Source organism: Phyllobates terribilis, unplaced genomic scaffold (genome assembly GCF_046119375.1).
Source record: "Phyllobates terribilis strain yellow unplaced genomic scaffold, ASM4611937v1 Scaffold_19__1_contigs__length_20705806, whole genome shotgun sequence".
In the NCBI taxonomy this organism is placed as follows: domain Eukaryota; kingdom Metazoa; phylum Chordata; class Amphibia; order Anura; family Dendrobatidae; genus Phyllobates; species Phyllobates terribilis.
This window is the reverse complement of record NW_027362779.1, coordinates 1360964-1383371: the sequence shown is the minus strand read 5'-3', so window position 1 is coordinate 1383371 and position 22408 is coordinate 1360964.

Genomic DNA, 22408 nt, shown 5'->3' with positions numbered 1-22408 from the left:
TTAGAAACCAACTCCATAAGGGTGGTATGAGGGCCCGACGTCCACAGATGGGGGTTGTACTCACAGCCCAACACCGTGCAGGACGCTTGGCATTTGCCACAGAACACCAGGATTGGCAAAGTGGCAACTGGCGCCCTGTGCTCTTCACAGATGAAAGCAGGTTCACACTGAGCACATGTGACAGACGTGACAGAGTCTGGAGACACCGTGGAGAACGATCTGCTGCCTGCAACATCCTTCAGCATGACCGGTTTGGCAGTAGGTGAGTAATGGTGTGGGGTGGCATTTCTTTGGAGGGCCGCACAGCCCTCCATGTGCTCGCCAGAGGTAGCCTGACTGCCATTAAGTACTGAGATGAGATCCTCAGACCCCTTGTGAGACCATATGCTGGTGCGGTTGGCCCTGGGTTCCTCCTAATGCAGGACAATGCCAGACCTCATGTGGCTGGAGTGTGTCAGCAGTTCCTGCAAGATGAAGGCATTGAAGTTATGGACTGGCCCGCCTGTTCCCCAGACCTGAATCCGATTGAGCACATCTGGGACATCATGTCTTGCTCCCTGGGACCCGTTCAAGATCCGGAAGGGAGCGAAACGGCCATCGTCCTCTCTCTCACTCCCCCGCACACCCTTAGGGGTCTCCATCCTATGCCGCCAGACAACATGTACTGTTAGTACTAATAAAGGACATCTTCGGAACTTTTGTTGAGTGCTACCTTTATTTTTGCTTCTGCATTACTAGACTGTTTACTTGGACATGCACCACCATGTATCCGGGAGTTTCATTTCATTGAATGAGAGGTGTATTTAAAGCAGAGGTGGTGCCGGATTTCTTCTCTTTTATTGCTCATTTGACATGTCTTGCTCCATGCACCAATGTCACGTTGCACCACAGACTGTCCAGGAGTTGGCGGATGCTTTAGTCCAGGTCTGGCAGGAGATCCCACAGGAGACCATCTGCAACCTCATCAGGAGCATGCCCAGGCGTTGTAGGGAGGTCATACAGGCACGTGGAGGCCACACACAATACTGAGCCTCATCAGGAGCATGCCCAGGCGTTGTAGGGAGGTCATACAAGCACGTGGAGGCCACACACAATACTCAGCCTCATCAGGAGCATGCCCAGGCGTTGTAGGGAGGTCATACAGGCACGTGGAGGCCACACACAATACTCAGCCTCATCAGGAGCATGCCCAGGCGTTGTAGGGAGGTCATACAGGCACGTGGAGGCCACACACAATACTCAGCCTCATCAGGAGCATGCCCAGGCGTTGTAGGGTTGTCATACAGGCACGTGGAGGCCACACACAATACTCAGCATCATCAGGAGCATGCCCAGGCGTTGTAGGGAGGTCATACAGGCACGTGGAGGCCACACACAATACTCAGCCTCATCAGGAGCATGCCCAGGCGTTGTAGGGAGGTCATACAGGCACGTGGAGGCCACACACAATACTGAGACTCATTTTGACTTTTTTTAAGGATATTACATCAAAGTTGGATCAGCCTGTAGTGTGTTTTTCCACTTTAATTTTGGGGGTGACTCCAAATCCAGGCCTCCATTGGTTAATAAATTTGATTTCCATTGATGATTTTTGTGTGATTTTGTTGTCAGAACAAAGTATTCAATGAGAATATTTCATTCATTCAGATCTAGGATGTGTTATTTGATTGTTCCCTTTATTTTTTTGAGCAGTGTGTATATAAATATACCAGGATGGGGGATATTAACAGAATTGGGGGACATTACCCCTATAACAGTGTAAGCAGCAGACCCCCTCCCCCTTAACAGGGCATAATGACCACATTTTTTGCTTACATTTTTTTTCTATTTACCTACTCTAAAACCTAGGTACGTCTTATGGTCCGGTGCGTCTTATAGTCCGAAAAATTCGGTATATGCATTCAGTATATATATACTACTAGCTATTGAACCCGTTCTACGCCCGGGTGGACAGCATTTTTATTGGTATATGGTCTCCCATGCTGGTATGTGCTGCCCCCCTCCTTGTATTTGTGCTGTCCCCATCCTGTCCCCACCATCCAATCCTGGTATGCGTGGTACACCTCACCCCCAATCCTGGTATGCTTGACACCCCTCACCCCCAATCCTGGTATGCGTGGCACCCCTCACCCCCAATCCTGGTATGCGTGGCACCCCTCACGCCCTATCCTGGTATGCGTGGCACCCCTCATCCCCAATCCTGGTATACGTGGCACCCCTCATCCCTATCCTGGTATGCGTGGCACCCCTCATCCCTATCCTGGTATGTATGGTACCCCTCATCACTATCCTGGTGTGTATGGTATCCCTCATCCTGGTATGCATGGTACGCCATCCCTCATCCCGGTATGCATGGCACTCCATCCCTCATCCCCAATCCCGGTATGCGTGGCACCCCTCATCCTCAATCCCGGCATGCGTGGCACCCCTCATCCCCAATCCCGGCATGCGTGGCACCCCTCATCCCCAATCCCGGCATGCGTGGCACCCCTCATCCCCAATCCCGGCATGAGTGGCACCCCTCATCCCAATCCTTGTATGTGTGGCACCCCTCATCCCCAATCCCGGTATGCGTGGCACCCCTCATCCCCAATCCCGGTATACATGGCACCCCTCATCCCCAATCCCGGTATGTGTGGCACTCTTCATCCCCAATCCCGGTATGCGTGGCACCCCTCATCCCTAATCCCGGTATGCGTGGCACCCCTCACCCCCAATCCCGGTATGCATGGCACCCCTCACCCCCCAATCCCGGTATGCGTGGCACCCCTCATCCCCAATCCCGGTATGCGTGGCACCCCTCATCCCCCAATACCAATATGCGTGGCAACCCTCATCCCCAATCCCAGTATGCGTGGCACCCCTCATCCCCAATCCCGGTATGCATGGCACCCCTCATCCCCAATCCCGGTATGCGTGGCACCCCTCACCCTCAATCCTGGTATGCATGGTCCCCTCACCCCCCAATCCTGGTATGCGTGTTACCCCTCACCCCCCAATCCTGTTATGCGTGTTACCCCTCACCCCCCAACCCTGGTATGCGTGGCACCCCTCACTCCCCAATCCTGGTATGCGTGGCACCCCTAACCCCCCAAATCCTGGTATGCGTGGTACCCCTCACCGCCCAATCCTGGTATGTGTGTCACTCCTCACCCCCCAATCCTGGTATGTGTGGCACCCCTCACCGCCCAATGTTGGTATGCGTGGTACCCCTCACCCCCAATCGTGGTATGTGTGTTACCCCTCACCCCCCAAATCCTAGTATGCGTGGTACACCTCACCCCACAATCCTGGTATGTGTGGTACCCCTCACCCCCAATCTTGGTATGCGTGGTACCCCTCACCCCCAATCCTGGTATGTGTGGTACCCCTCACCTCCCAATCCTGGTATATGTGGTACCCCTCACCCCCCAATCCTGATATATGCATGGTCCCCTCACCCCACAATCCTGTTATGTGTGGCCCCCTCATCCCTTTCACACTGTACACACATACACAAAAAAAAACAGTTATACTCACCTTTCTTCTCTGTACTCCAGCACTGCTGCGTCCTCTTCTGCCGGAGGCCGAGGGAGAAGTGCGGCGCTGGAGCACCGCGCTGTCCGGCGCCATTTTTCTGAAGACACACTGTAAATGTGTCTTCAGTAAAATGGCGCCGGATAGCGCAATGCGCATGCGTCGATCTGACGCCTTCACTCCGCCCCCGGTCTCCAGCGAGAGAGGCGCCGCGACAACGCTCCTCCCGGTCAGGTAAGTATGTAAGTATGGCGCCGGAGATCGCGGTATGCGTTCAGTGTCTACGCATCCCGCGATCTCCGGCGCCATGCACCTCCTCTTACCTGTAACGGCTGGATGCGTGCTTCTCTCTGGAGCCAGGCTGCGCATCACACATGCGCAGTCTATCGAAGCTTCAGACAGAGACACGCATGCCGCCTTATATATACTATGGTAGATCGGCCAACTCAGTTGCACACAGAAGTAGCCACCGGAGCACTGTCTCCTTAAGTCTCTCACTGGTTTATTTGAAGATGCTGCATAAGCCAGTGAAGAGTTAGCAAAAATAAATACGTGCTTTCTGACCTAAGGAAAAACAAAACATAACATACAGCCGTGTTGCTGTGGGGATCTGCCCGCTCAGGAGAACAACCATCCACTAGTTCAGCTTTTCCTTCTCAGGACACAAAGCGCTGGAGTTCCTCTCTACAGCCCTACTGAACACTGAATGCCTTAGAAGGCCGTCTATATATATCCTAGTCCTCACCCAGGGGTGGAGATATGATGAATGACCTCCCAACCCGTTCTATGGTCGTTCACAAAAACCCAGCCCTTAAAATGGCCGATTAATCCCTCTCAACACATAGTGTGCTGGTGTAAAACTTATGGGTTTCAAATCACTGAAGCTAATAGCCTCAGTGAAACATACCTCCCCTCCAGCACTTTGCCAGTGACTTTGTCACCATGTATATATAATCAGCATACTGTATATATATTATAAGCATACTGTATATATCCTTTTAAAAGCAGAAGTGTTAATAAATTATTTTTATCAGTTAACAAAATGCAGAGTAAAGTTTGATGGATGAACCAAGATCTCAGTAATAATAATTGTATTTTTTTTTTATTAATAATAGGATAGAAGGGAGGGACAAAACCAGGAACAGAATCAGTAGGCAAACTTATAATCAGGAAAACAGCCGGGGTCAGATACCAGGTGATCAGTAACCGCCACGTCTGCGAGCAGTATGAATACCGCGGAGCCTGGTGACAGAGGTGATACTGAGATTGTCCCGGCAGAGATGTAACAGTCAGAAGGCCACCGGTAGATGGTGAAGGTCCTTCTGTACAGCTCCAGCAGTGATGGTGGATCTGCTGGACTTCAGGGAGCTGGATGCGGAGGTTTACCGTCTTTTAGATGTCTCTAGGGGAACGGTGACAACACGCAAATACGCGAGCAGCCCTGGATAATCCACGCCGGCAGGATGATAGGATCCGGCGGAAGATGGAACCTATGAGAAGAGAAGGAAATATAATGTAAGTGATGGGACTCCATATGACATGATACTACTGTGCGGTCACTGTGGCCGGACGGCAGAGGAATCTCATCACACAGAGGTCAGGGATCATCGTCAGCCATCATACATGTGACAATCCCATCTCCGACAGATGACATCTGCTCCACATGAATTATTCTCACTGACGACATCACACAACATGGAGATGACTCTCACACTTACCTCGTCTCTTTTTCCCCTTTTTCCCATTTTCTGATTTTTCGTCATCAGCTTGAAATTCTGATCAGAAAAAAGAAAAAACAACAACTCACTAAAGACATATTGTTATGGGGTCTGCATTGTATCGCTCCTGTATATAGTATATAGATTGTTCTAGTCCTTTCCCCTATAGTCCTGATAATCTGGTATTACACAATAGGGCAGAATAAGTCCTATATACCGGACATGACCTAATATGAGGGGCATTAGATGTGTCACTAATATGGAGCAGTGAGCGCCCTGTGTGCCGCCATGTGGTGCATACCTAATGAGCGATATTCTACTATAGGAGACGATGTCTCATTATGATGACAGAGGTTACTGGATGCAACAATGTATCACAGAATCCATGATAATACTGTACAAAGTTACAGAAATGGAGACACAGTATGGGCCCATGGGCAAAGTAATTGGGATCCATGGAACATAGATAACATAGTAGACCTATTACAGAAAAACCATGTGGAAATATTTCACCGTTGATGATAACATTCACATTGTTTGTGCTATAGACATGTACATACCTGACAATGGGGACGAGGACGGCAAGCTGGTTATAGCATCGTCTCTAGCAGATTCAGGAGAAGATCCTTTCTGCCTGTTAGGAAGAAGAAAAACGTGTCAATCACAAGTAAATTCAGTATAAAAGGGATTGTCTCACTAGAAGAACCCCAACTATAAGGCCTAATAGGACATATGAAAGTCATAGTGGGGAAGTCTCCTGCTCAAAACTACCTTCTATGGAGCAGAGCGGAAAACAACTACCAATAATGGCCGGCATGTAATACTACATCTGTCCCACAATGTGGGCAATACTAACAATGCCTGACCGGCAGCAATTATGGGCTGTTATCTCCAGCGGATTCTGAAGCCAAAAGCGCAATGACCGCTGATCATGTGGCGGTGGATGCTGCATTCGATATGATGGTATTTATGTCCTATATTTGGTGTTGTGCACATATATTAGTCTGGAGCTCCCAGTAATGACTCCACAATCTACTTACATTTCTGAGATGTTTCTGCTGGATGCTGGGGTACACTCTGGAGGGGACTTGATAACGGTGGTACAGAGCTAAATAAGGACAAAAATAAGATATGAAATTCTATTTTTTACTTTTAGAGGTCTTTTTATGTATTCTGGATTTATTGATCACTTACTTTAGAAAGCCTTTTAGAGGATGTTGTAAAATTTTGGAAGAAAAGGCTCTCATTATCCTCACTTGTGTCCTCCTCCTCTGAGACAATAGGCTTGTCTGAATCAGCGTGATCTACAATACATAGGTAATGAAGTGTTATTAGTATTTGTCAGTATAACACAGTCACCATTTATCACTACTATTAATGGGAACCGATTGTCACATATTATGGAAGATGAGACAAACAGCCGCTTAGTCTAGATGATGTCTTCTACTTACTGATAAATAAGCTGGTGTCCATATCTGACACCAGCCGAGGAATGTACTCTGGCTTCTGACTTAGAAGGTTTTCAAATTCTAAGTCACTCAGGAATGGATAACTCTTGATCTCAAATGCTCCTCCTGGAAAAAGAAAAACAAAAGTGATGCGGACATTGCTAGAGGCTGCTCCATATCTGAACAGTATATCTTAAGTAATGACAAAACCGAAGGAAACAAACTAAAAGTTATATTATGGAGAACTAGAAATAGGCAAGCAGATAGAGAAGTGCTGATCCTCATGGACAGGAGCGATGAGTCCTCGTTGTAAAAAGTGAATATTAATACTAATACAGTATATCAGTTACCTGTCCCAAGTCTTTGTGCAGGATTTGTTCTGAGCAGGTCATTAATGAGGTCCTGAGCATCGGGGGGAGGAGAGCGATCCCAATCCCAAATTATGTCTCCTGTTATATAGAAAATTACAGAAAATAAAACCTCTGTTTTGGACTGTAAGATAAAGTAGAGGAAATAAGTAAATTCATGTAACCAGTCAAAGCAATGATCGGATTATTCTACTTACCAGTGACAATATTTTTATAGAGCTCAGATAGGGAATCCCCATGAAATGGTACATATCCCACCAGAAACTCATGCAGGATGATCCCCATTGACCACCAGTCCGCAGGTCTTCCATAGCCTTTCTTCAGGATGATTTCTGGGGCCATGTAGAGCGGGGTGCCACAGTCCTGGAAACCAACAGAAGATAAAGATAAGAATCGATGAAATGATTATTATGACAAGTTCTCTACATAAAAAGCCAATGACAGAAGATAAAATATCAGTGGAAAAGTTCTCTAGAAATGAAGAACGTAGAGAAGAGACAATAGTGTGATGAGATTTGTAAAGAACCATCTAAGTTCCTGTAAGTGATGCCAACCTCATGGTCCTGGAACTCTCTGGCGATGTCCTCCAATGATTCCCTGTGGGTGTTGGTTTCTGGTATCATGACACCAACTTTTGAAATCCCAAAATCGGCGACTTTAATGTGTCCAGCCGGTGTAATCAGGAGGCTGTGAAAGAGAAGATGGTTTTAGTCTCACAGGCTGTGTGGTAATAAATAACTTCCCCCTTTTATTATACTACAGGGGGCACTTACTTCTCTGGTTTCAGGTCTCTATGCAACACACCATAGCTGTGCAGGTATTCCACAGCAAGTATCGCTTCTGCAAAATACAGACGGGCCAAGGGGACAGATAAAGGACCCCTGGTGCTTAGGAGGGTCCCACAGTCTCCACCTATAGAAGAAAGGAAATATGAGCGGTGAGGGGTTTATACAGCAGATCACCACGATGGATCATGAGAAGTGAGCGGAGACATTGGGGCAGGAGAGAATATATACAGATATAATGTATAGAGCACAGAATATTAGTCTGAGGTCATGGTGAGATGTGTCGTCCATGTCACTAATAGAGTGATGTCTCATCTCGTCTACAGCTGGCGATACTGACGTGCTCAGTGCGGACATACAGGGAGATCACACACATCAATGACTTTCCATAATATCTATAGTAAATGCTCTGCGGGGATGTAACCGTCCACGGGGACAAGTCCTAATGATATGAGCGGTGATAAGATGTCAGCAGACATGGGCTGAATATAATACATGTACATGTCCTACCTCCTACATACTCCATGACCATACACAGGTGAGATCTAGTAGGGAAGGAGCAGAGCATGGAGGCCACAAAGGGACAGTCAGCGAATGTCAGGATGTCCCTCTCCAGATAGTCCCTCTCCAGATAGGCCCCTTCCACATGTTTTGGAGTATCCAGGTCCCGCTTGGAAATTTTCTTCATAGCGAAGATCTTCTGTGAGTCTTTATGGTGAACTAAGTGGACGGACCTGGAGAGAAGAAGAAACCATGGTTTATAGTGAATCCTTATTAACAGTCCGTCTATAGAAGTCATTATATGATCTTCTGTTCTAATGTTTAATACCAGAAGTCCGACCATTACTGGAAATCCACATCTAGAAATACATGAAATAATACTACATAGACCATCTATGGGAGGGTCTGCACAATGCCACGTCTGCCAGACCCTCACCCAGGTCACATTATCATCTATGGGAAGTCTGCACAATGCCACGTCTGCCAGACCCTCACCCAGGTCACATTATTACCTGTGGGAAGTCTGCACAATGCCACGTCTGCCGGACACTCACTCAGGTCACATTATCACCTGTGGGAGGTCTGCACAATGCCAAGTCTGCCAGACCCTCACCCAGGTCACATTATCACCTGTGGGAGGTCTGCAAAATGCCACATCTTCCACACCCTCACCCAGGTCACATTGTCACCTATGGATGTCTGCACAATGCTACGCCTGCCATACCCTCACCTAGGTCACATTATCACCTATGGGAAGTCTGCACAATGCCACATCTGCCGGACCCTCACCCAGGTCACATTATCACCTTTCACCTCAGATCATATCCCTATGATAACACTGAATGGCAAAGCACAGAGGCTGAAGCATTGTCATAGGGAACCCTGAGAAATGTGGCTTATGCCAACTGAAATCTCACCCAAAAGATCCGCTGCTGATCAGCTTAGATGTTTCGTAGTCGCTCATACGCGGCTTTCTCGCCGGGATCAATGATTCCATCAAGTCCTAGAAAAGAAGAAGAAGAAGAAATGATATTAAGATCTAGAAGCTGCTGGAGAAAATCTCCAGATGCAGAAACGTCTCCTCCTATATTATGTCCCAGCTGATGTCACTGATCCGATAGGTGAGCAGAAACCTGCTGACGGATTCCCTATAATATAAACGCTATTATCTAATGCAATAGTGTCATCTCCTCTAATAATAGAGGCGTCCCCTGGTTATATGGGGGATAATACTGGACGGGTCATTCACACCCCGTGATCTGGTGATACACAGACATCTACCTCTATAATACTTACACCGGCAGGTTCTTGGATCTCCGGGATCTCTAAGATTACACTGTCAGGATCCAACAGCTCAGTTGTTTCTAAAATAGTGATAAAATGATGAAGAAATAAAATGTATTAGAGGATATTAATCCTACAGACATAATACAGCAATATAATGGAGAAATGACTATTCTGTATGGAGGACTATGTGGGGCCATTATACTGTATGGAGGACTATGTGGTGCCCATTATTCTGTATGGAGGGCTATGTGGGGCCATTATACTGTATGGAGGACTATGTGGTGCCCATTATTCTGTATGGAGGGCTATGTGGGGCCCCTTATTCTGTATGGAGGACTATGTGGGGCCCATTATTCTGTATGGAGGACTATGTGGGGCCATTATTCTGTATGGAGGACTATGTGGGGCCCATTATACTGTATGGAGGACTATGTGGGGCCCATTATTCTGTATGGAGGGCTATGTGGTGCCCATTATTCTGTATGGAGGGCTATGTGGGGCCCATTATACTGTATGGAGGACTATGTGGGGCCAATTATACTGTATAGAGGACTATGTGGGGCCCATTATTCTGAATGGAGGGCTATGTGGTGCCCATTATACTGTATGGAGGGCTATGTGGGGCCCATTATTCTGTATGGAGGACTATGTGGGGCCCATTATACTGTATGGAGGACTATGTGGGGCCCATTATTCTGTATGGAGGACTATGTGGGGCCATTATTCTGTATGGAGGACTATGTGGGGCCCATTATACTGTATGGAGGACTATGTGGGGCCCATTATTCTGTATGGAGGGCTATGTGGTGCCCATTATTCTGTATGGAGGGCTATGTGGGGCCCATTACACTGTATGGAGGACTATGTGGGGCCAATTATACTGTATAGAGGACTATGTGGGGCCTATTATTCTGAATGGAGGGCTATGTGGTGTTCATTATACTGTATGGAGGGCTATGTGGGGCCCATTATTCTGTATGGAGGACTATGTGGGGCCCATTATACTGTATGGAGGACTATGTGGGGCCCGTTATACTGTATAGAGGACTATGTGGGGCCCATTATTCTGAATGGAGGGCTCTGTGGTGCCCATTATACTGTATAGAGGGCTATGTGGGGCCCATTATTCTGTATGGAGCACTATGTTGAGCCCATTATTCTGTATGGAGGGCTATGTGGTGCCCATAGTACTGTATGGAGGACTATGTGGGGCCCATTATTCTGTATGGAGGGCTATGTGGTGCCCATTATTCTGTATGGAGGGCTATGTGGGGCCCATTACACTGTATGGAGGACTATGTGGGGCCAATTATACTGTATAGAGGACTATGTGGGGCCTATTATTCTGAATGGAGGGCTATGTGGTGTTCATTATACTGTATGGAGGGCTATGTGGGGCCCATTATTCTGTATGGAGGACTATGTGGGGCCCATTATACTGTATGGAGGACTATGTGGGGCCCGTTATACTGTATAGAGGACTATGTGGGGCCCATTATTCTGAATGGAGGGCTCTGTGGTGCCCATTATACTGTATAGAGGGCTATGTGGGGCCCATTATTCTGTATGGAGCACTATGTTGAGCCCATTATTCTGTATGGAGGGCTATGTGGTGCCCATAGTACTGTATGGAGGGCTATGTGGGGCCCATTATTCTGTATGAAGGACTATGTGGGGCCCATTATACTGTATTGAGGACTATGTGGGACCCATTATAATGCAAGGAGGACGGACTATGTGGTCCCATTATACTGTATGGAGGACTATGTGGGGCCCATTATACTGTATGGAAGACTATGTGGGGCCATTATACTGTATAGAAGACTATGTGGTCCCATTATACTGTATGGAGGACTATGTGGGGCCATTATACTGTATGGAGCACTATGTGGAGCCCATTATTCTGTATGGAGGACTATGTGGTGCCCATTATACTGTATAGAGGACTATGTGGGGCCCATTATTCTGTATGGAGGACTATGTGGGGCCCATTATTCCGTATGGAGGACTATGTGGGCCCATTATTCTTTATGGAGGACTATGTGGGGCCATTATTCTGCATGGAGGACTATGTGTTACCCATTATACTGTATGGAGGACTATGTGGGGCCTATTATTCTCTATGGAGGACTATGTGGGGCCCATAATACTTTATGGAGGACTATGTCGGCCCATAATATTGTATGGAGGACTATGTGGGGCCTATTATTCTCTATGAAGGACTATGTGGGGCCCTTTATACTGTATGGTGGACTATGTGGGGCCCATAATACTGTATGGAGGACTATGTGGAGCCCATTATTCTCTATGGAGGACTATGTGGGGCCCATTATTCTGTATGGAGCCCTATGTGGGGCCCATTATACTGTATGGAGGACTATCTGGGGCCTATTATTCTCTATGGAGGACTATGTGGGGCCCTTTATACTCTACGGTGGACGATGTGGGGCCCATAATACTGTATGGAGGACTATGTGGGGCCCATTATTCTCTATGGAGGACTATGTGGGGCTCATTATTCTGTATGGAGGACTATGTGGGGCCCATTATTCTGTATGGAGGATTATGTGGGGTCAATTATCCTGTATGGAAGACTATGTGGGGCCATTATATTGTGTGGAGGACTGTGTGGGGCCATTATTCTGTATGCAGCACTATGTGGGGCCATTATTCCGTAAGGAGGACTGTGTGGGGCCATTATTCTTTATGGAGTACTATGTGGGGCCATTATTCTTTATGGAGTACTATGTGGGGCCATTATATTGTATGGAGGACTATGTGGGGCCATCATTCTGTATGGAGGACTATGTGAGGCCTATTATTCTGTACGGTGGAATATGTGGGGTCCATTATTCTGTATGGAGGACTATGTGGGGCCCATTATTCCGTATGGAGGACTATGTGGTGCCCATTATACTGTATGGAGTACTATGTGGTGCCCATTATACTGTGTGCCGGACTATGTGGGGCCCATTATTCTGCATGGAGGGCTATCTGGGGCACATTATTCTGTATGGATGACTTTGTGGGACCCATTATTCTGTATGGAGGACTATCTGGGGCCCATTATTCTGCATGGAGGACTTTGTGGGGCCGATTATTCTGTTTGGAGGACTTTGTGGGGCCCATTATTCTGTATGGAGGACTATGTGGGGCATTATTCTGCATGGAGGACTATGTGGGGCCCATTATTCTGTATGGAGGACTATGTGGGGCCCATTATTCTGCATGGAGCACTATGTGGGGCCAATTATTCTGCATGGAGCACTATGTGGGGCCCATTATTCTGCATGGAGGGCTATCTGGGGCACATTATTCTGTATGGATGACTTTGTGGGACCCATTATTCTGTATGGAGGACTATCTGGGGCCCATTATTCTGTATGGAGGACTTTGTGGGGCCGATTATTCTGTTTGGAGGACTTTGTGGGGCCCATTATTCTGTATGGAGGACTATGTGGGGCATTATTCTGTATGGAGGACTATGTGGGGCCCATTATTCTGTATGGAGGACTATGTGGGGCCCATTATTCTGCATGGAGCACTATGTGGGGCCCATTATTCTGCATGGAGGACTATGTGGGACCCATTATTCATTATGGAGGACTTTGTGGTACCCAGTATACTGATTGGCTCGTGACTTTTTCCAAGTTTTTCATTTTGGCTCTCTGTATGTTTGATTAGAGAGTGGAAAGAGTAAATGTGAAATGATCCCCTGTTCTCTATAATATCCGGATTTTTCCTGTAGAAGGTTGTGTGATCGGCTCACCTGTAGTCAGATCGCTGCTCGGTCCCGGCTGACTCGTATTAGGGTCAGGGGTTTCTGGGGTCACATTTTGCTCATCTTCGGTGTCGCCTTCTGGTGTCTCCTGATTGATAGAATATATAGAATTAACAGGATGAACCTTCCACTAAATCACCAAATCCACAAATCAGGAAGGACTGAACCTGCATTTACAGACGCACCAACTGTAACTATACAGATCAGCCGCCATCATGAGGACTTTTCTCAGATAAAATGGATTAAAATGAGGTAACATTGCAAAAACATTAATATGGATAATAGAGGGAGACAGAGGCGGAAATACAGACTTCCCACCACTGAGCTGTGACTACATCAGCAGAATACAGACTGCCATCAGCAGAGACAGGCGGCCATATTACCTCCTGTGCTTGCCAGGAGCTGACAGGGAGGCCGATAAGATCTAACACCAGATCTTCTGATATCTGGCTGGTGATCTGGAGAAGATCAGAAAACAAGGACGTGTGATAGAGAAGATGATGGATCCTTACCGGGCGTTCCGATGAGCGGGCCGGACCTTCCAGTACACACAGGACTTTTTCGGCCAGTTCTTTAACAAAAGACAAATCTCTATATTGAGATCTTTTTTCAGCCTATAAAGAAGAAAAGAAACACAAATGAAAAATCTCGAGATGAGAAAGATCACAATGAAGGCGGCCATTGTATCTGACATCTGCTCCTCTCTGCAGATACATTGACTACATATCTGGGGTCTTGTCCTGTCTTATATTGGAAGAAAGAAGAAGCTTCTATCCCACCGTTATTATCCATTATTGTGGAGAAGATTTGGGCGGAGCGTCCACCATTTACCTGCTGTAGTAATGTCCTGATGTTCCATAGCGAGAAACTGCAAGTGCTCAGTCACTATGGAGCCAACAACGGCAGCCATGACCCTGTGTAGATTGTACACAGTGACTGTGAGCTCTGATGTCATAATGGCCGACCATCACTAGTGATGTCATCATGGAATCTTGTGATGGAATCTTATAGCGGCTGCTCTGCACAAATACATGCTGCCAAGCAATATTTAAAGTGTGTGGGGGCTCATGCTGTATATAGGGGGCTATGTGAGGGCTCAGCTATTTATAGCGGGCTATGTGAGGGCTCATACTGTATATAGAGGGCTATGTGAGAGCTTGGCTGTATATAGTGAGCTATGTGAGGGCTCATACTCTAAATAGGATTCTGTGTGTGAGCTCATACTGTACATTGGTGCTATGTATGGGCTCTTACTGTATAAAGGGTGCTGTGTGTGGGCTCTTACTGTATATAGGGTATGTGTGTGGGCTCTTACTGTATGTAGGGGGATGCCAACACACTTAATTCTGCTCAATAATAAGTGATACAGTTAATAATATAAAATATAATTAATATGTTAATATTGAGCAGAATTAATTTCAGCCTATTGATTCGGCCTACACAACAGTCACATTTCTCATGTGGCCCCTCAGTAATATTACTTTCCCACCCCTGCTCTATTATGTATAGCGCTCTGTTATGTGTAGTGCACCCGAGCACCTACATGTTAATCGAATGACTTATCACATGATCTATCAAAGGGAATTATGTGCCATGTCATGTGATACATCGGGTGCTGGGGGCCCACGGCTCCTAAACTGCCCAGGGCCCTGGCTACTCTTAATCAGCCCCTGCTTCTATCCCACCATTATTATCCATTATTGAGAAGTTTTATGCGGAGCGTCCGCCACTTACCTGCTGTAGTAATGTCCTGATGTTCTGAGGTAAATCCGTCAGATACTCTGAGGTGAGATGACCTCAGTGGTATTTGGTCAGGCAGTCCCTTACAAGCTCCACCACCAGCCGGTGAGTGAAGCTGAGGACGCCATCGGGTGGTTGAAGCACAATCTCAGGGCGATTGGTGGTAAGAATCTCCCATAGAGCTTCTACTTGAAGATTGTCCAAAAGTAATTCAGCCATAGAAGCTGCAAGTGCGATCAGTCACTATATATAATAGCGAGAAACTGCAAGTGCGCTCAGTCACTATGGAATAGCGAGAAACTGCAAGTGCGATCAGTCACTATAGAATAGCGAGAAACTGCAAGTGCGCTCAGTCACTATGAAGCCAACAAAGGCAGCCGCGACCCTGTGTACATTGTATATATAGTGACTGTGAGCTGTGATGTCATAATGCCCGACCATGACCTGTGATGTCATCATGGAATCTTGTGATGGAATCTTCAAGGAGTGGCTCTACAAACATACTTGCTGCCTAGCAATATGCTTTTTTGGCCGTACTGTTTTATTTCCAAATACAACACAACCAGGATAAGGGAATTTTCACACGTTGCGTTTTTGCAGCATTTTTTTCCACACCAAAAACCAGGTTGTACTCAGGAAAAACACTGCATACAATCCACACTTATTTGCTGTGTTTTTGCAGTGTTTATACTTGTGTTGTTTTTTTTTCATTCATTTGAATGGGTGAAAAATGCTGCAAAACCCCTGAAAGAATTAACATCCTGCAAATTTAAAATAAAAAAAGGAAAAAAACGCAGCATGTGAATGAGACTTTAGAAATCTCATTCACTAAGCTGGTACTGTAAAACGCAATGTTTTAGCAGCAGAAAAATAACCCTGAAAAAAATGCCACTTGTGAACATTCCCCAAAGATATAATAGTCATATTATGGGAAATATTGTGTATATTTATTCCTCGCGTGTCTTTTTTTTACCAAATAACATTTACCTCATTGGTTGGAGAGTTTACTATTAACAACTGTGACAAATATTGAAGAATTAATGATAAGTGACCCAAGTGATCAATCATTTACGTCATTAATGGTGATGAGCGAGCACTAAAATGCTAGGGTGCACGTTGCTCGGGTCGAGCACATTGGAATACTCGGGTGCTCGACCCGAGTAACGAGCCCATTGTAAGTCTATGGGAAACTCGAGCATTTTTCAGGCGGCTCTCCCCGGCGGTCTACAGAGGGCCTAAAAATTGCCCAAATCGATGGGAATAATGCTCAAACGACATGGTAACAGCATGGGGAAGACCCCTGGAAGCATCTATGACTCCCAGATCACTGCTGTCAACAACGTGGTCAGAGGTATTACGCCACTTTTACAGACTCACAATAAAACTTACAAAAACGAAACCAAAATGGATTTTCCTGGGAAATATGTTAAGGAACATCCTTTCCAGGGTAATGACTTGTATATAAGGCAAAATAAATAACCAAAAACAAAAATTCTCCTCCACACCTTGGGCTATGTTCACTCGTAGCGTTTTTGATGCGTTTTTACACTTTTGCATTGCTTTTAACCAACACAAATGCATTCACCTGGGAATGTCATTTTAACATTTTACAACATTATCTGGCCATGTGGTGTGTGACACATCATCAGACACATGCATACAGTGCTGAAAAGACGTGGGAACAGCATGGGGAAGACCTCTGGAAGCATCTCTGACTCCCAGGTCACTGCCTAAAAGTGTGCCCATCATAAGAGATGCTTGGCACATGCGAAGATGCCTCCCGCCATGCACCTGTCGTTGCAGACTTGCAACAATCACCGTCCACGTCCTTGTCCCACTGCAGCGTTCACTTGTCCCTTCTCCATTCCTTGGAATGCAAGCGCAAGTATGCAGGTAGCCACCCACCTACCCACCCACAGGCTGCAATACTATACTGCCAAATTTTTGACAGCTGCTTGCACTTGAAATGTAGCCTTTTAGGCTCGTGGAGGTGGAAGTTTTTCATAACCTCATGCCGGCGGCGGCTGGGTGTCCATACTCGGTCCCCAGCCGCCAATATATTTCCCAGTATCGCCTCTGCCTTCCACAAGCACGGGTCCCACAACATTACCCGTGCCCCCCCAGTGCACTTACTGGGAACGACCGCCTAACCAAACACATGTGGACAGGTGAATGTGGCCAGGGACGGTACGGAGCCAGTCCGCAACTTTTTTTTGCTGACAGTTGTATTTAGCTCGGTGAAAGGACTGGCATAGAGGGAAACCGTATCTACCCTGGGTGTCATTTCTCCCAGGAAGTCCTGTAATTGAGCTTGTTGCAGAAGCAATGGCAGCCCGTCCAACATCAACTCGCACTTGTCGGTGGTGCTTTGACACACACACATCTTTCTTTGCGCATTTAATTTCTTGAATACAGAGTTGGACAATGGCCTGATCTGTAATGCATTTTGAGAAATAACATGCATAAGCATGGCCGATCAACATTAAAAAAGCAGCCACAGAGTGTCCGGAAACCTTCCCCCACACTTTTATTAGCCAGGGCTGCTTTTCGGCAGGGTTGGACGGGCCCACCAGAGAGGGAAACCGTATCTACCCCGGCTGTCAGTTCTCCGTCACCAGGTTCCGCCCATTGTCACACACGACCATGCCTGGCTGTATGTTCAGCGGTGAGAGCCACAGATCAGGCTGCTGTGTTACAGCTTTCAACAACTCTGCAGCGCTGGGCGGTTTGTCACCTAAGCATTAAGCATGTTATCTTCAGCACAGCCTGTTGCCGCTTGGCCAAGGCAGTGCTGCAGTTCTGTCAGCTTGTGACTGATGTGGTCATTTCGGAGATGGAGGAGGAGGTGCATGAGCTGAACAATGTGATTACATTGAGGTTAAATTGCTTTTTATACTAAAGAAATATCCTATTGTTTTGTTTACGTTATTTTTTAAGACAAATGCGTTCACCGGGAAATGTCATTTTAACATTTTACAACCTTATCTGGCAATGTGGTGTGTGACACATCATCAGACACATCCTGTTTTATTTATGATGGAGGGACTCTGAAAGTCATAAAGCCTATTTTTATAGGGACATCAGATGGCCCTTACTATTCTTAAAAGGCCAGCAGTCTGCCCTAGCTATTGTTAGAGAGCCATCAGCCGGCTATGCTTTGTTGTTCCCATTATTAACAAGTGGGTCTCCTATACTGTTATTGCGTATCCAGGGCTGCTTTTCGGCAGGGTTGGACGGGCCCACCAGAGAACCGGAGACTCCTCCGGCGGGCCCTGGCTTCTCCTTCAGGAGAGTTCATAGTGCCGAGGTGAGGCCATGATGATGATAGAGGCCACCATCTTCTTAGTTTTCTGTTACTTGGAATGTAAGTGCAAGTATGCAGCCAGCCACCCACCCACCCACAGGTCGCAACACTAAACTGCCAGATTTGTGGGCAGCTGCTTGCACTTGAAATATGGGTTTTTAAGCTCATGGAGGCGGAAGCTGTCCACAATCTTATGGCGGTGGCGACTGGGTATCCATACTCGGTCCCCAGCCGCCATTATTTTTCCCGGTATCGTCTCCGCCTTCCACAAGCATGGGTCCCACAACATTACCCATGCCCTCCCCAGTGGAAGGACCGCCTAACCACAAACACGTGGACAGGTGAATGTGGCCAGGGACGGTATGGAGCCAGTCCACAACTTTTTTTGCTGAGAGTTGTATTTAGCTCAGTGAAAAGACTGGCATAGAGGGAAACCGTATCTACCCTGCATGTCATTTCTCCCAGGAAGTCCTCTAAAGCTGCTTGCACTTGAAATGTGGCCTGAATATTACTGCTGGTACTTTTCTGTGGGAATTTGCTTGCCTCCTACCAGCCTGGAATATTTCCAGTAAACTATGGTACGACGCCATGGTATTAGCACTGCCCCAGTACCAGTAGCGAAGCCTTCCCCAATTTCCTTCTCAGGAATTTTATTTGGTAGACTGAGTGGCTGCCCAAATACATTTTCTCACAAAGGAGCTGAAGATAGCGTGGCAGTAGGTGCAAGTTTCTCCAGCCTGTTAGATATTAGAGGGTGAATGGCAGCATTGGATCAGTGGTTAGCACTGAAGACTTGTAGCGCTGGGATCCTGGGTTTAAATCCCAGCAAGGTCAACATCTGCAAGGACTTTGTATGTTCTCCCCGTGTTTGCGTGTGTTTCCTCCTCAGTAAAAAAGCAGCCATAGAGTGTCCGGGAACCTTCCCACACACTTTTCTTAGGACTGCTTTTCGGCAGGGTTGGACGGTCCCAGCAGAGAATCCTCTGGTGTGCCTTGGCTTCTACCTCAGGAGAGTTCATGATAGCGCTAACTTTGCAGCTGCTATGGGGCTCTTGAGCAGGTGAGAAAGGTCAGAATCAAATCCTCTGGTGGGCGCAATGTTTTTCAATCTGAAACAGCTTATCAGTGGGAGTTGTATTTCACCACAGCCATATTCTTTAGCTCGGTGAAAGGACTGGCATAGAGGGAAACCGTATCTACCCCGGCTGTCAGTTCTCCGTCACCAGATTCCACCCATTGTCACACACGACCATGCCTGGCTGTATGTTCAGCGGTGAGAGCCACAGATCAGGCTGCTGTGTTACAGCTTTCAACAACTCTGCAGAGCTGGGCGGTTTATCACCTAAGCATTAAGCATGTTATCTTCAGCACAGCCTGTTGCCGTTTGGCCAAGGCAGTGCTGCAGTGCTGTCAGCTTGTGACTGATGTGGTCATTTCGGAGATGGAGGAGGAGGTGCAGGAGCTGAACAATGTGATTACATTGAGGTTAAATTGGTGACGCTGCTTTTTATACTAAAGAAATATCCTATTGTTTTGTTTACGTTATTTTTTAAGACAAATGCATTCACTGGGAAATGTCATTTTAACATTTTACAACCTTATCTGGCAATGTGGTGTGTGACACATCATCAGACACATCCTGTTTTATTTATGATGGAGGGACTCTGAAAGTCATAAAGCCTATTTTTATAGGGACAGCAGATGGCCCTCACTATTCTTAAAAGGTCAGCAGTCTGCCCTAGCTATTGTTAGACAGCCATCAGCCGGTTATGCTTTGTTGTTCCCATTATTAACAAGTGGGTCTCCTATACTGTTTTTGCGTATCCAGTGACTGCAAGGGCTGCCAAAAATTTGGACACAACCCAATACCCCTTTGAAGAGACATAGAGGAGGGTCTCAGTAAAAAAAATGTTCCCATTATAAAGGTGCAGGTCTCCTATAGTGGTAATGTCCATGCTGTGACTGCAAGGGCTGACCAATTTTAGGAAAAAGCCCACTAAGAATTTAAAGACACACAGAGCAGGGCCACAGTAACAAGGTACGACATGTTCCCATTAGAAAGGAGAGGGTCTGCTATACAGTTATAGGGTATGCAGTGAGTCCAACGGCTGAAAAATTTTAAGAAATACCCTACAAAGAATTTAAAGACACACAGAGCAGGGCCCCAGTAACAAGGTACGAAATGTTCCCATTAGAAAGGAGAGGGTCTGCTATAAAGTTGTAGGGTATGCAGTGAGTCCAACGGCTGACCAATTTTAGGAAAAACCCCACTAAGAATTTAAAGACACACAGAGCAGGGCCACAGTAACAAGGTACGACATGATCCCATTAGAAAGGAGAGGGTTTGCTATACCATTATAGGGTATGCAGTGAGTCCAACGGCTGACCAGTTTTAGGAAAAACCCCACTAAAAATTTAAAGACACACGGAGCAGGGCCACAGTAACAAGGTACAACATGTTCCCATTAGAAAGGAGAGGGTCTGCTATACAGTTATAAGGTATGCAGTGAGTCCAACGGCTGACCAATTTTAGGAAAAACCCCACTAAGAATTTAAAGACACACAGAGCAGGGCCACAGTAATGACAATTTCCCATTAGAAAGGAGAGAGTCTCCCATAGTGTTGGCCTATGCAGTGAATGCAAGAGCTGCCAAAAATTTGGAGGCACTTCAATGCCCCTTGGAAGAGACGTGGAGGAGGGCCTCATAAAAAATGTTCCCATTAGAAAGCAGCGGGCCTCCTATACTTGTAATGCCCATGCACTAAGTGTATGGGCTGACAAACATTTACCCCTGGGGGGTATACATGAACATACTGTATAAAAAAAAATTTTTACGGGCATCATAAACACCCTTTAAAAAAATTATGTGGGTGTTGCATCACGGACCACGTTCACCCTGGTGATATGGTGGTGGAGGATGAAGAGAAGGAGGAGGACAAGAGCAAATAGCCAAAATCAGTAAGTGTATACCCATGTGTGGGTGTAAAAAGGTGCATGGCAATACATCTCCCAAGAAAAGACACTGGATTGGAGTTTATGTTACGCTGCTATCATTTGGTGGTGATGAGAAGTCTGGCCCAATCCACCCCTTGTTCATTTTTATAAGAGTCAGCCTGTCAGCATTTTCAGTTGACAGGCAGATGCGCTTATCAGTTATAATTCCACCAGCGGCACTAAAAACCCGCTCTGATAAAACGCTGGCGACAGGGCAGGCCAGGCCAGGACCTCCAAGTCATAGAGAGCCAGTTCATTCCACGTATCCAGCTTGGATACCCAATAATTATAAGGCACAGAGGAATCACGGAGGACGTTGGTACGGTCGGCAAGGTACTCCCTCAGCATCTTCCCAAACTTTGCACTCCTTGTGATAGTACCCCGCGCTTCAGGGCCTGTGCGATGGGAGGGTCTGAGAAAACTCTCCCAGAACTTTGACAGTGTTCCGCTGCCTCTGCTGGATTGAAGTTGTGTCTCTCTCGCCTGTGCTCCTTGGTTGTCCAACAAAGTGTGCCCTCTGCCCCCAGCGTTTTCAGATGGGAATTTTCTTAATAGTTCCGCAACAAGGGCCTTCTGGTACTGCCCCATTTTTGTACACCTGTCTGCCTCAGGAATAACAGATATAAAGTTCTCCTTGTAGCGTGGGTCTAGAAGTGTCACCAACCAGTAATGACTGTCACCCAAAATTTTGAGAACGCGAGGGTCATGGGAAAGGCAGCGTAACATAAACTCAGCCATGCGTGCCAGACTACTAACAGGCAAGACTTCAGTGTCCTCACCAAGAGGATGACTGACCATGCTCTCCTCCTCCTCCTCTCTGTCCTCTGGCCATCCACGCTGAACAGACGGTATGACAGCTGTGCAGGTAGTACCATCTATAGTGCATGAAACTAGCTCCTGTCCTTCCTACTCCTCTTCCTCATTGTCACCCAATCTACGTTGGGATGAGATGAGGCTGGGCTGTG